Source organism: Medicago sativa, chromosome 4, assembly GCF_051527215.1.
Source record: "Medicago sativa cultivar Bolivia chromosome 4, Bolivia_mono, whole genome shotgun sequence".
In the NCBI taxonomy this organism is placed as follows: Eukaryota; Viridiplantae; Streptophyta; class Magnoliopsida; order Fabales; family Fabaceae; genus Medicago; species Medicago sativa.
In genome coordinates this window covers 10,984,509-10,995,324 of record NC_140752.1, presented here as the reverse complement: position 1 = coordinate 10,995,324, position 10,816 = coordinate 10,984,509, and the positions used below count along the sequence as shown (strand labels likewise).

At 30.0% G+C, this 10,816-nt stretch overlaps 1 long non-coding RNA gene across 3 annotated transcripts; it reads right to left on the bottom strand.

The window, feature by feature from the left end:
* Positions 1–212: 212 nt before the first annotated feature.
* LOC146926264 (uncharacterized) lies at positions 213–6,513 on the bottom strand. 3 transcript variants are annotated; one of them, XR_015034073.1, is made up of 7 exons: positions 6,183–6,513; positions 5,737–5,819; positions 4,933–5,010; positions 2,673–3,809; positions 2,047–2,129; positions 1,558–1,638; positions 213–291 (listed from the first exon to the last, which is right to left on the bottom strand). It is a non-coding gene; the product is annotated as an uncharacterized LOC146926264 (long non-coding RNA). The 3 variants fall into 3 exon arrangements; XR_015034072.1 differs by having other exon boundaries at positions 6,208–6,513; XR_015034074.1 differs by lacking the exon at positions 5,737–5,819 and having other exon boundaries at positions 6,208–6,513.
* Positions 6,514–10,816: the final 4,303 nt, after the last annotated feature.

The window sequence follows — 10,816 nt, the reverse complement described above, 5'->3', positions numbered from 1 at the left end:
TAATCACAACTAAAAAAGAGAGGAAGGGTATTTTTTGTCCAAAACAAATAGGTGTAGGATGCTAATGCACACCTTCTAAAATTAAGGTGGGTGTGTATTAGCATTCCCCTATATATATATATATATATATATATATATATATATATATATATATATATATATATATATATATATATATATATATATATATATAGTATTCCATTTCCTTCCCCTTTGTTTTCATTGTTTTGCCAGATCTCTTTTCCTGCATATTCAACATATTTCTTTGGAGTTCTCTTATGTTTTCTTTCCCTGCAGAATATTGTGATGAAATTGGGGGTTATTAGAAAAGCTATTACAAGAGAAAGTGATTGAAGACAAACAACAGATATGAAGGAATACAAGAAATTGATTACTGCTGCCAACCACACTACTTCAACCTCTTAATTCTTTTATTTTTCACATATGCAAAGGTATTCATCAAATTTATGCTATACATCATTTTATGGTTTTCATTTAATCATAAATGAAGCTGGATTATTTTTTTCACTAAATCATACAAAAAGAGTATTAAGATCTAAGACACAAATATAAACAACCAAAATTAAGACACATTCATTAAGTCATAAAGTATGTTAGAATCTAACTCAAATTATTTTAAATATTTGAAGCACACCTAGGATCATTTTTTATTATAACCAAAGAGAAATTGAATTTTTTTTTTACTTCTTTTTATTATAAAAATAATATTCTTCTGGTCTACTGCAGAAAAAAAAAGTTAAATTTTTTTTTATAACTAATAGGTTTAACTTCTTTTCATCTGTATACAACAAAAATGACATGAGAAATAAAGGCAATGTGAATCTTCACTTCAAGAAACATGATGATTAAGAATGCGGAGATAAGAAAAAAAAAGATGAGCATCAGAAGTCTCGTGATTGTAAATCTTAAAAGTTAAACTCAATTTAAAAAAATTATCATGTAAAGTTGGATTTTTTATCTATATATCACTAAATCATACAAAAGTGATACTTCAACTCAAACTCGAGAAATCAAAACCCTTGTATAAATGGAGCTAAATGAAAAGAATTGTTTTGCTGATGTGAAGATAATGTTTGTTCATCAAAAAAGTTTTGAAGGCTCTAATTGTAATTCAATCCGTAAGTTGATACACTTTTAACACTAAAAAGTAATCTATAGTATTTTTTGTATTCAGCTGGGCTGATTTGTTATATTTAAGGGATGCTTGCATAATAATCAAGAATGACTAATGATTTACATCACACCAAGAGTCCAAAAAAGGTACATGTAATTTAGAGTTAAAGGCTTCTTTGTTGAATTATCTTATGTAGAGTTAAAAATTAAATTCAGGTTTTGAAGTAAAAAAACATGGGTTTCAAAACGATTAAGACTTTAGGTTTTTCTATAAATATGATACTTTGAATTGCCAGAGCTTTTTCAAAGTGTCATATTTGTCATATTACTTTTACCGAAAAACCAAAATTTGTCATGATATTAGTAATCACATTAGGACTTTATGTTTTTCATTTAGAAATTCGGTAGAAAAGGAAAACTTACATGGTTTTCATCATGTCTAACTATTGACTCCTTGCAGAACTCTTGCTTCTAGCAGCTCCCCAAACTCAACCACATCCAATACTGTTAACAAACAAACAAACAAACAAAGAAACAAGGAACAAAACATATTAAATATTAAAACAAAACAAAAATGAAATTAAACAAGCAAGATACAATAAAACAGTAAAAGGAGAAATTAATTAATTATTGAAGAAGTACATATCAAGCTTGATAAAGGATAGCTTATTCTATGACAATTGGCATAAGGGACAAGATTACTTTAATGTCCTAATTATAAATATTATTTAAAATTAGGAACTTTTTATTTTAGTGTTGTCCAGCTGATACAAAAATTGTCATTCCACTATGCTAATAACTTAATAAGCCTTTTGTCCCATCACATCTATTCGAAATGCTTGCGCTATAAATACAAAACCGTGTAAATTGATTAGCGAAGAAACATAATTAAAATGGAGAGAAAAAACGTACATTAGGTGAATCTAGGTGAGGGAAGTGGTTGTCTCTGTCTCTCATCACCCTCATGGTCAATGCACTGGAAATGTGCATATCAACTGCAAAAAACAAGACCAATCAGTTGAACGCATAAGAGACTAGAAAAAAAATATGTATGATGTATCCTAATTTTGAAGAAAAACTCTCAATTCACAAGTTTAAATTTAATTTGATTCTTTTCATGGAAGCATTCCTTTTAAGAGGCTAAATTACCATAAATTAATAGAACTTTTGCTTGAAAGATTCCCAGCAGATATTTCCAAACTGATAGAATTAATCATCATTAATTGCTTTCTAAATGTAAAGTTATTTGTTAATTTAAAAGTCAACAAAGGGAAATTTGTTTATTTGATATTGTTACTAAATTCAGGATGCTAACATTATATACTTGCTTTGTTTGAATGTATGAAATAATTATGATAGTGTTCAAATGTATGATTCAAGATGACTGTATCATGTGAAGATGATTTTTACTGAATCATACAAGTTAACTTTAACTCAAACCCAAGACATCAACGATCTATGATTTTTTTTAAATGATCACTATATCACCAAATCATAATTAAGTAATCAATTCCATAGTGAAGAAGTTCATAAATTACCATTTGAATCAGTTAGAAATAGAGCATCTACTCTGCAAATAGCCATTCGACGAAAAACTTCATAGACCGTTGATGTTTCAGGCACCATCAATGCCTTTGAAAGTCGCAATGATGTCAGGTTCATCTCCCCCCCAATCCAAAACCAAGAAGAAACAAAGTTATCAGTGCACGAAATAAAAATGTTAATAGAAAGTGCAGGAACATAAGACAATATGTTAGAGTGCAGTGTCATAGATTGTTATTTCTCTTTCAACATATGCAAGAATATTCAACCATTTAGACTTATTTACCACCAACAAAAGAAAATACATGATAAACAACACAAATTTACCTCATGTACAGCCAAGTCATAAAGTATGTTTGAATCTAACACAAATTATTTTAAATTTTTGTCATAGAGTATGTTCGAATCTAACACAAATTATTTTAAATTTTTGAAGCACATAGGATTATTTTTTATGCAATATGTCCAAGGTGTAAGTATAATTTAACAAAAAGGTTCTCATGTTATATTAAAGAATGTAGTTTATCTATTATTGAGCAGTGCTTGCTTGTTATATTCAAGTTGTTGATTTATATTACAGTGCTTGAAGCACCCACACCAGCAAGTTGTATCCAAAAATGCAACTTTTCTACACATGCATTTAGAAAGAAAACTAACACATTTTATGAGCAGTGCTTGCATTCCATTCAAGAATCGTTGATTTACAACACACCAAAAGTCCAAGAAAGGTATTTAAAAGTATGTTCCTCATAATAATCAAATGCATCAGGTGTATGTTTAAAAGGTATTTCTTCTGTTATTTCGACTTATATTATTTAATGCAAACAAGTTTAAATTTACTTGTAATTGTTCTTACTTACAAATCAGGATCAAAAGTGGACAATACTTGTGTATTCATCTTAATGGAAAATGCGTACAAAACCACGTAAATTTCCTCAACAGCAAACAAGAAAAAAACTGAAAATGTGTTTGGGTAAGAGTTTATTCTACACACAATACAAACTAACACGGATGAAGGTTATCAGAAAGTTCATACCCACATGGAGGCAGATAGCAAGCTTTCATTTTTGAGTTCCATTTAAGGGTGACTTATGTTTTCTAAGGAGATTTTATACATTGAGTCATTGACCTCCCTGCATCATAAGCAAGAATACAAGACATCAACAAGACATCATAAGCAAGACATCAACAATTATTCCATATAATAAAAATATAACCTATAATTAATTTGATTATTTTATTCAAGAGATTTATTAGAATAAAGCAAGTTTAATGGTTTTTAATTATTTTTGCAATTCAGTCAAAAATGTTTGCAGGAATACAGTTGAATAGTTTTGGGTGAAAGGAAATTTAAGTAGTTAATGATAGAGATACATTTTCTTTTTTGAAGAAAAAGATGGAGACACATAACACCTATAACAAAAATGTCTCAATGAACATATAATTACTACCATTTTCATTCATTATATAATAAATTATACTATACACAAAATTGCCCACAACAAACCCAGAAAGGAGTAGGACAGGAACCTATTTCTAGAGAACTAAGCAGCCATTAAAAGGTTTGATCTTTTACAGTTTTCTAACAGATTTTTTTTACCAGTGAATTTGAACAAAATTTCATTATAAAACACATCCCTTTCCCCGTTATTATATTAACTTTAACAAAATATCATCTTTAAAACCCTATTGGTTGAAGGAAAAATGTATATAGTTAATCACGAACATTGTTATAGAGTAATCAACATTTAGAAATTAAAGATATAGAAAACTCAATAAGGCATCAGAAGAAGAAAAAAATCAATTTGGTGAATTAGAATAATATGTTAAATTTGAACGATGTTTCACAAGTCTTGTCAACACTTCAAATAATTATGATAGTGTTCATATATACGATTCAAGATGATTGGGATGGTTGGGACCAAAAACACAGAGAAAAAAAAGTTACCATTTTTAAGTTACCCTGCACTTTAACAAGTTTAGATCCAATCTAAAGAGTGTGCACAAAAGAAACTGTTTAGGAAAGCATTTTCCCCCCTATTCGTGAGCAAATATGAAAGACACTTGCGTTTTCATCTTTAATGGTAATATGATTGGAGTGTAAAAGAAAAGTTGAATCTTTGAATTTTTCATGCAATATGTCTAACATGTGAATATAGTTCAACAAAAAATTTGACAGAATTGGTAGGCCTCTTTTTTGCGTTATCCTATGCATTGAAAACGAGTAAATATGGTATGTTGGATGAGTATGATTACCTTGATTTTGTAAGTGGTAATCTCCAAAATAAGTAAATTCAGGATGAGATTTTTCTTTCTTTCTCTGTACTACTTGTCCTGAAAAGTAAAACGAATTGAAGTGGGAAAATATAAGACAATAACAAACCATACTCCCTCCGGTCACTATTATAAGCAAATTTTGTATTTTTAGGTTCATTCAATAAATGTTGTATGTGGTCTACAATGTAGACCACATACATCATTTATTGAATGAATCAAAAAAGTCGAAATTTGCTTATAATAGTGACCGGAGGGAGTACATTCAAAGAAGGTTATATCGGATGCTGCAACTGTAAGCCGTACATCTCAAAATTGTTATAAATTTTAATATCATGTAAAGATGAATTTTTATTTCACTGAACCATACAAGTTAAACTTTAACTTAAACCCAAGATATTAGCAAGCAAAGTTGTTTTATTTTCAAATAATTACTACATCATCAAATCATAATTAAATAATACTTATTCAAGAAGATCATAAATGTCTTAATTTGATTTAGACCTCTAATTTGGTTTATCAAGTGGTTCTACTAGAACTGAATAAAACATTTGAAAAAATATCGAAAACAAATTCCTCAAGATATACATATCATAAACAAATATTGGAGAGTTTCAATGCATAGATTTTGAAGAAAAAATAAGATAAATGGTCCGATAAGTTGAGATCCAAAATATAATCTTTGATTTTTTGGTGGTGTTGTTGCATGTGTGAGATCCTTGTGGATGAGGATAAGTCACACGGTTTGTTACAAAGATTGTGTAAGTAGGTCAAAAGGGAACTTACATGATGAAGGTTGTAGATCTGCCGCTAAACTCCATGGTTGAGCTTGAAAGTGACCGAAAATGAAGCTTTTTGCGGAGTCGAATCTGAAAGGAAAACAAAAAAAAGAGGGAGAGAGAATAGGTTGTAAAAAAAAGGGAATCTAAAAAATGGTAAAATGAAGATAAATAGCAGAATAAATTGTTAAAAAAAAAACTTAATTAAAAAAAACGAAAATATATCTGTAAAAATACATGGATTTAAAAAATACAAAAAAAAAAATGAACATAACTAACACTTCTTCAAAATTATCAAAAAACATAAATCTTTTTATTTACCAAATTCTTTTAGTAGGAACCGGCAAAAAAAATTATAACAGGAACCATCTCTACAAAATTACACTAATCCACAAAAACCATCTCTAAAATCTAAAACAGAAGGCAGTTGATAAATAAACATTCAAACCATACATTTAAGACGATATAATTACAGTACCGTGTCTATAGAATAACGAATTCAAACACTGACTTCGTTGTTGTGGCTGCATGTAACAGATCTGCTGCTAACTTCGTGGATGAGCATGAGGGTGACCGGAAACAAAGCTTTTGGTGGCGGAGATCGGACATCAAATTCGTGTCAAAGGCAAAGGACGAGATTGGGGTTTTGGTTTGAACATTGACGATGACTTTTTACAATGTGGCACGACAAAGGAAGAGGGAGGTGGCTGCCGTTAGGGTTTTCGAGGGGAGAGAGATGAAAGTTTCTCATTGACTTACTGGGATGTGGATAGAAATGATCCGTAGAAAATTTTGGTTTTTTTCTTCTTCCTTTTTTACATTAAAGAATTAAGCTGTTTTTTCCCCCACCCTCTTCTCTTTTCACTCCCCTTCGACTTTTGACTAAAATACCCTCAATTGTTTATATAATCCAAACAAAAAAATGGTTTGGATTATAATAGTTTATATAAATTATCAAAAAACATAAATCTTTTATTTACTCAAATTATAATCATATTACTTAAAATAGGTTAAATTGATTCAGGTATATTCATAATTATTTTGACAAAGAAAAAAACTAGAAAGCCTCTGATACAATCCTCAGATTAAAGGGAACATAGGTGAACCCAAAAAAAATGATCGGCTTCAGCCAAACTACAATTTTTGAGGAAACAATTCCTTATATATTTACTCAAACACTTAAAATACAAAAATTTATAGGAAAAAAATCCTTCATAAATAAAAGGTATAACATTTTATGGATGAGAAATATAATAAAATAACATAGGACAAATTTGTATATACGGTAAGTATAAAAAAAAATACACAGGATAAATATTTGTCATTGATAAATATAGTAAAAAATATGGGATAAATATTTAACAAAATATATATATATATATATATATATATATATATATATATATGGGGTTTGCTAGGATACACCCACTAGTTTTTATTAAGGTGTGTTTTAGCAAAGATATAACTAAAAAGTTGTTAAATACACCTTAAGGTGAATGTTGCTAAAACACACCTTATAGAAAATAAGTGGGTGTATGTTAGCAACTCCTATAGGCATTTGCTAGGATACACCCACTTATTTTTTAGAAGGTGTGTTTTAGCAAGTTATAACTAAAAAGTAGTTAAATACACCTTAAGGTGTAGCTTGCTAAAACACTCCCACATAAAAACTAGTGGGTGTGTTCTAGCAAACCCCTATATATATATATATATATATATATATATATCAAGACAAGTATTTGTCGCTTATAGAATGAAATAATTATGTGTCAATAATAAGTTTGTACCAAAAAAAGGTATAAAAACGCACGGGACAAGTGTTTATCACCGATAATTCCATCATATTATTTAAAATTGTCTTTATTGCTTGAAGTTTAATTTTAAATGTGTAAATTAACGTTAGGTTTGAGGTGAAGGTTAGAATTTAGATGATTGTGAGGAAGGTCTATTTATTTTGTTTGATCATGATGTTCGTTATCTTCTTGGAAAGACATTTGCTCGGCTAATTAAAGATTCCAAGGTTTTTTTACTACACTATGGTTATCAGTTTTTTGTTCGGATCCTTTACTCTATTATGAAATGACCTATCGTCGTTTGTATACTTTAGGTAGACAGTTGCGTTGGTTATCCTCCTGAGCTCGAAGCATTGGTTGGTAGGTAAAAAAAATCCTTTTCAGGGTTGAACGAAAGGCTAACTACAACTCTTCCATTGATCCATTTTTTAATGTGATGAGAATATGCAAAGAGGTGGACATTATCAGGGCATTTTTAGATTTTGGAAAGAACTTTACTTCTACTAAGGTAGTTCCTTTTGGTAATTGAAGATTACTTTATTTTTTTGGTTATTTTAATTTTATTTCATCCATTTCTTAAGCTTCTATGTATGTCATTAAGAATGATGTTTTTAACCTACCTGCTGACTTTGATAATAGTTTTAAATCTCCTGTTGATATACTTGGTAATGAGATTATTTGTTCGGGTGCCTCTATTCATGGAAAAAATTTGAGTAGTTTAAGTGAAAGGACAAGTAATTCTAAAAGAAACTTGTTGGATGTTTTTGAAGATCTTGATTATTCTAAAGATGGAATTTCTTCCAAGTTGTTTAGATTGGAAGAAGAAAAAAAAAGAGGTATTGTTGTATTGGTTCTTTTGCTATGTTGCAGGTATTGAGTTATTGTATTAAGGACAAATGTTGCTTTACTTATTAACTTATTTCCTTTAACAATTCAATATTATCTGTGTGACATTAGAGGTAAGTGCACCTATTTAGTATTTTTGACTCCGGATTTAGCCATTTTTGACTATGTGATCTGCATCTTTTCATCAAGTGGATCAGCGCCGTATTCCATGTATTTCTTATGTATTTTTCATAATTACGACTTTAGAGGGCATCTTTTTCATCTTAATAACTAATATGCATCTTTTTCATCTTTTGTCCAATCATTCAAACTTCAATTCTTCTAAATCTTATTTTCAATCTTCGTATAATTTCATCAAATGATATGCCTTTGTTTTATTAAAATGGACAAAATAGCCAAATGTTGTAGATAATAGCCAATCAAAATGGATAAAAAAAAACCTTCGAGAGTATATAAAACCCACAAATCCTAATCCAAAGTAACCAACCGTATACAATTAAGGTTGTCAATACAGGTTATCCGGCCCGTTTCGGGCTAGCCAAGCGGGTAACATGATTTTTAGGGTCGGGCTGAAAAGCCCTGTTTAAATATGTGCTGGAATAATAGAGCCTGAACTTGGCTCTATATGGGCTTCCGGGCTAATAGGCCAGCCCGCCTAACTTATTGTTATTCTTCAAACAATGAAAAGTTGGTTTATTCATTTCATTAAATTGTATAGAGTAATTTCAATGCAAAAACTATGAGTTTCTTATTTACATAAGATAGATTTTGTTCTTCATACAAGTTAAACATCATTCTTTGTGCTTAAATTACGTAAGTGAAGTCGAATTTTTTCCGTGCGTTTTTCTTCGGTGCTGCTACTTTGCATTTATTGACCTTTAGAGGCGTTTGAAAAAGAAATGAACGGTACCTTCATCTTGTGGTAACAATTGAGCGTTGGATCCAAACATTGAAAAACAATTGAGAGCCATGAACAAAAAGAAGAAAATAGATATATGTTTGTAATTGATGCTTGAAATCAGAAAAAACATCTTAGTCTATGTTATCTATCATGTAAAGCTTGATTTTTTTCTTCGCCAAATCATACAAAAGTTAAAACTTAAGATCAAACTCAAGATATTATCATGGAGTGTTGGATATTTTTTAAAATAATCAATAAATCACAATATCATAATTAATTCAATGCAAAGGGAAACACGATATGATAGAACTGACCAACTGTGAGATCACTGCCAAAACAAACTCCAACATCTTCATGGTATGATACTTACGGGGGCATTGAACATAATCATAACCAAACATATGTTACGACACCGTAGGTAGATTAAAATCGAGAAATCGTACAAACAACTGGGGTATGTAAAACCTAACCCATATAAACAAAAGAAAAAAATAGCCAAAATGGATAAAAAAAAACAACAACCTTCGAGAGTATACAAAATCCACAAATCATGATCTAAATAAACCAACCACACACAACTAAAGTTGTCAGAACGGGTTATTCGTCCCATTTCGGGCTAGCTAAGTGGGTAACATGCTTTTTAGCGCTGGGCTGAAAAGCCCTATTTAAATATGTGCTGGAATAATCGAGCCTGAACCCGGCTTTATATGGGTTCTCTGGCTAACAGGCCATCCCGCCTAACTTATTGTTATTCTTTAAACAATAAAAAGTTGGTTTATTCATTTCATTAAATTGTATAGAGTAATTTCAATGCAAAAACTATGAGTTTCTTATTTACATAGGATACCTTTTGTTCTTCATACATGTTAAACCTCATTCTTTGTGCTTAAATTACGTAAGTGAAGTCGAATTTTTTCCGTGCGTTTTTCTTCAGTGCTGCTACTTTGCATCTATTGACCTTTAGAGGCATTTGAAAAAGAAATGAAGGGTACCTTCATCTTGTGGTAACAATTGAGCGTTGAATCCAAACATTGAAAAACAATTGAAAGCCATGAACAAAAAGAAGAAAATAGACACATGTTTGAAATTGATGCTTGAAATCAGAAAAAACATCTTAGTCTATGTTATCTATCATGTAAAGCTTGATTACTTTTTTGCCAAATCATACAAAAGTTAAAACATAAGATCAAACTCAAGATATTATCATGGAATGTTGGATATTTTTTAAAATAATCACTAAATCACAAATATCATAATTAATTCAATGCAAAAGGAAACACAATATGATAGTACTGACCAATTGTGAGATCACTGGCAAAACAGACTCCAACATCTTCATGGTATGATACTTGCGGTGGCATTGAACATAATCATAACCAAACATATGTTAAATATACGTCACCTTAAGTAGATTAAAATCGATAAATAGTACAAACAACTGGGGTATGTAAAACCTAACCCATATAGACAAAAGAAAAAATAGCCAAAATGGATAAAAAAAAAAAACCTTCGAAAGTGTACAAAATCCACAAATCATAATCCAATGC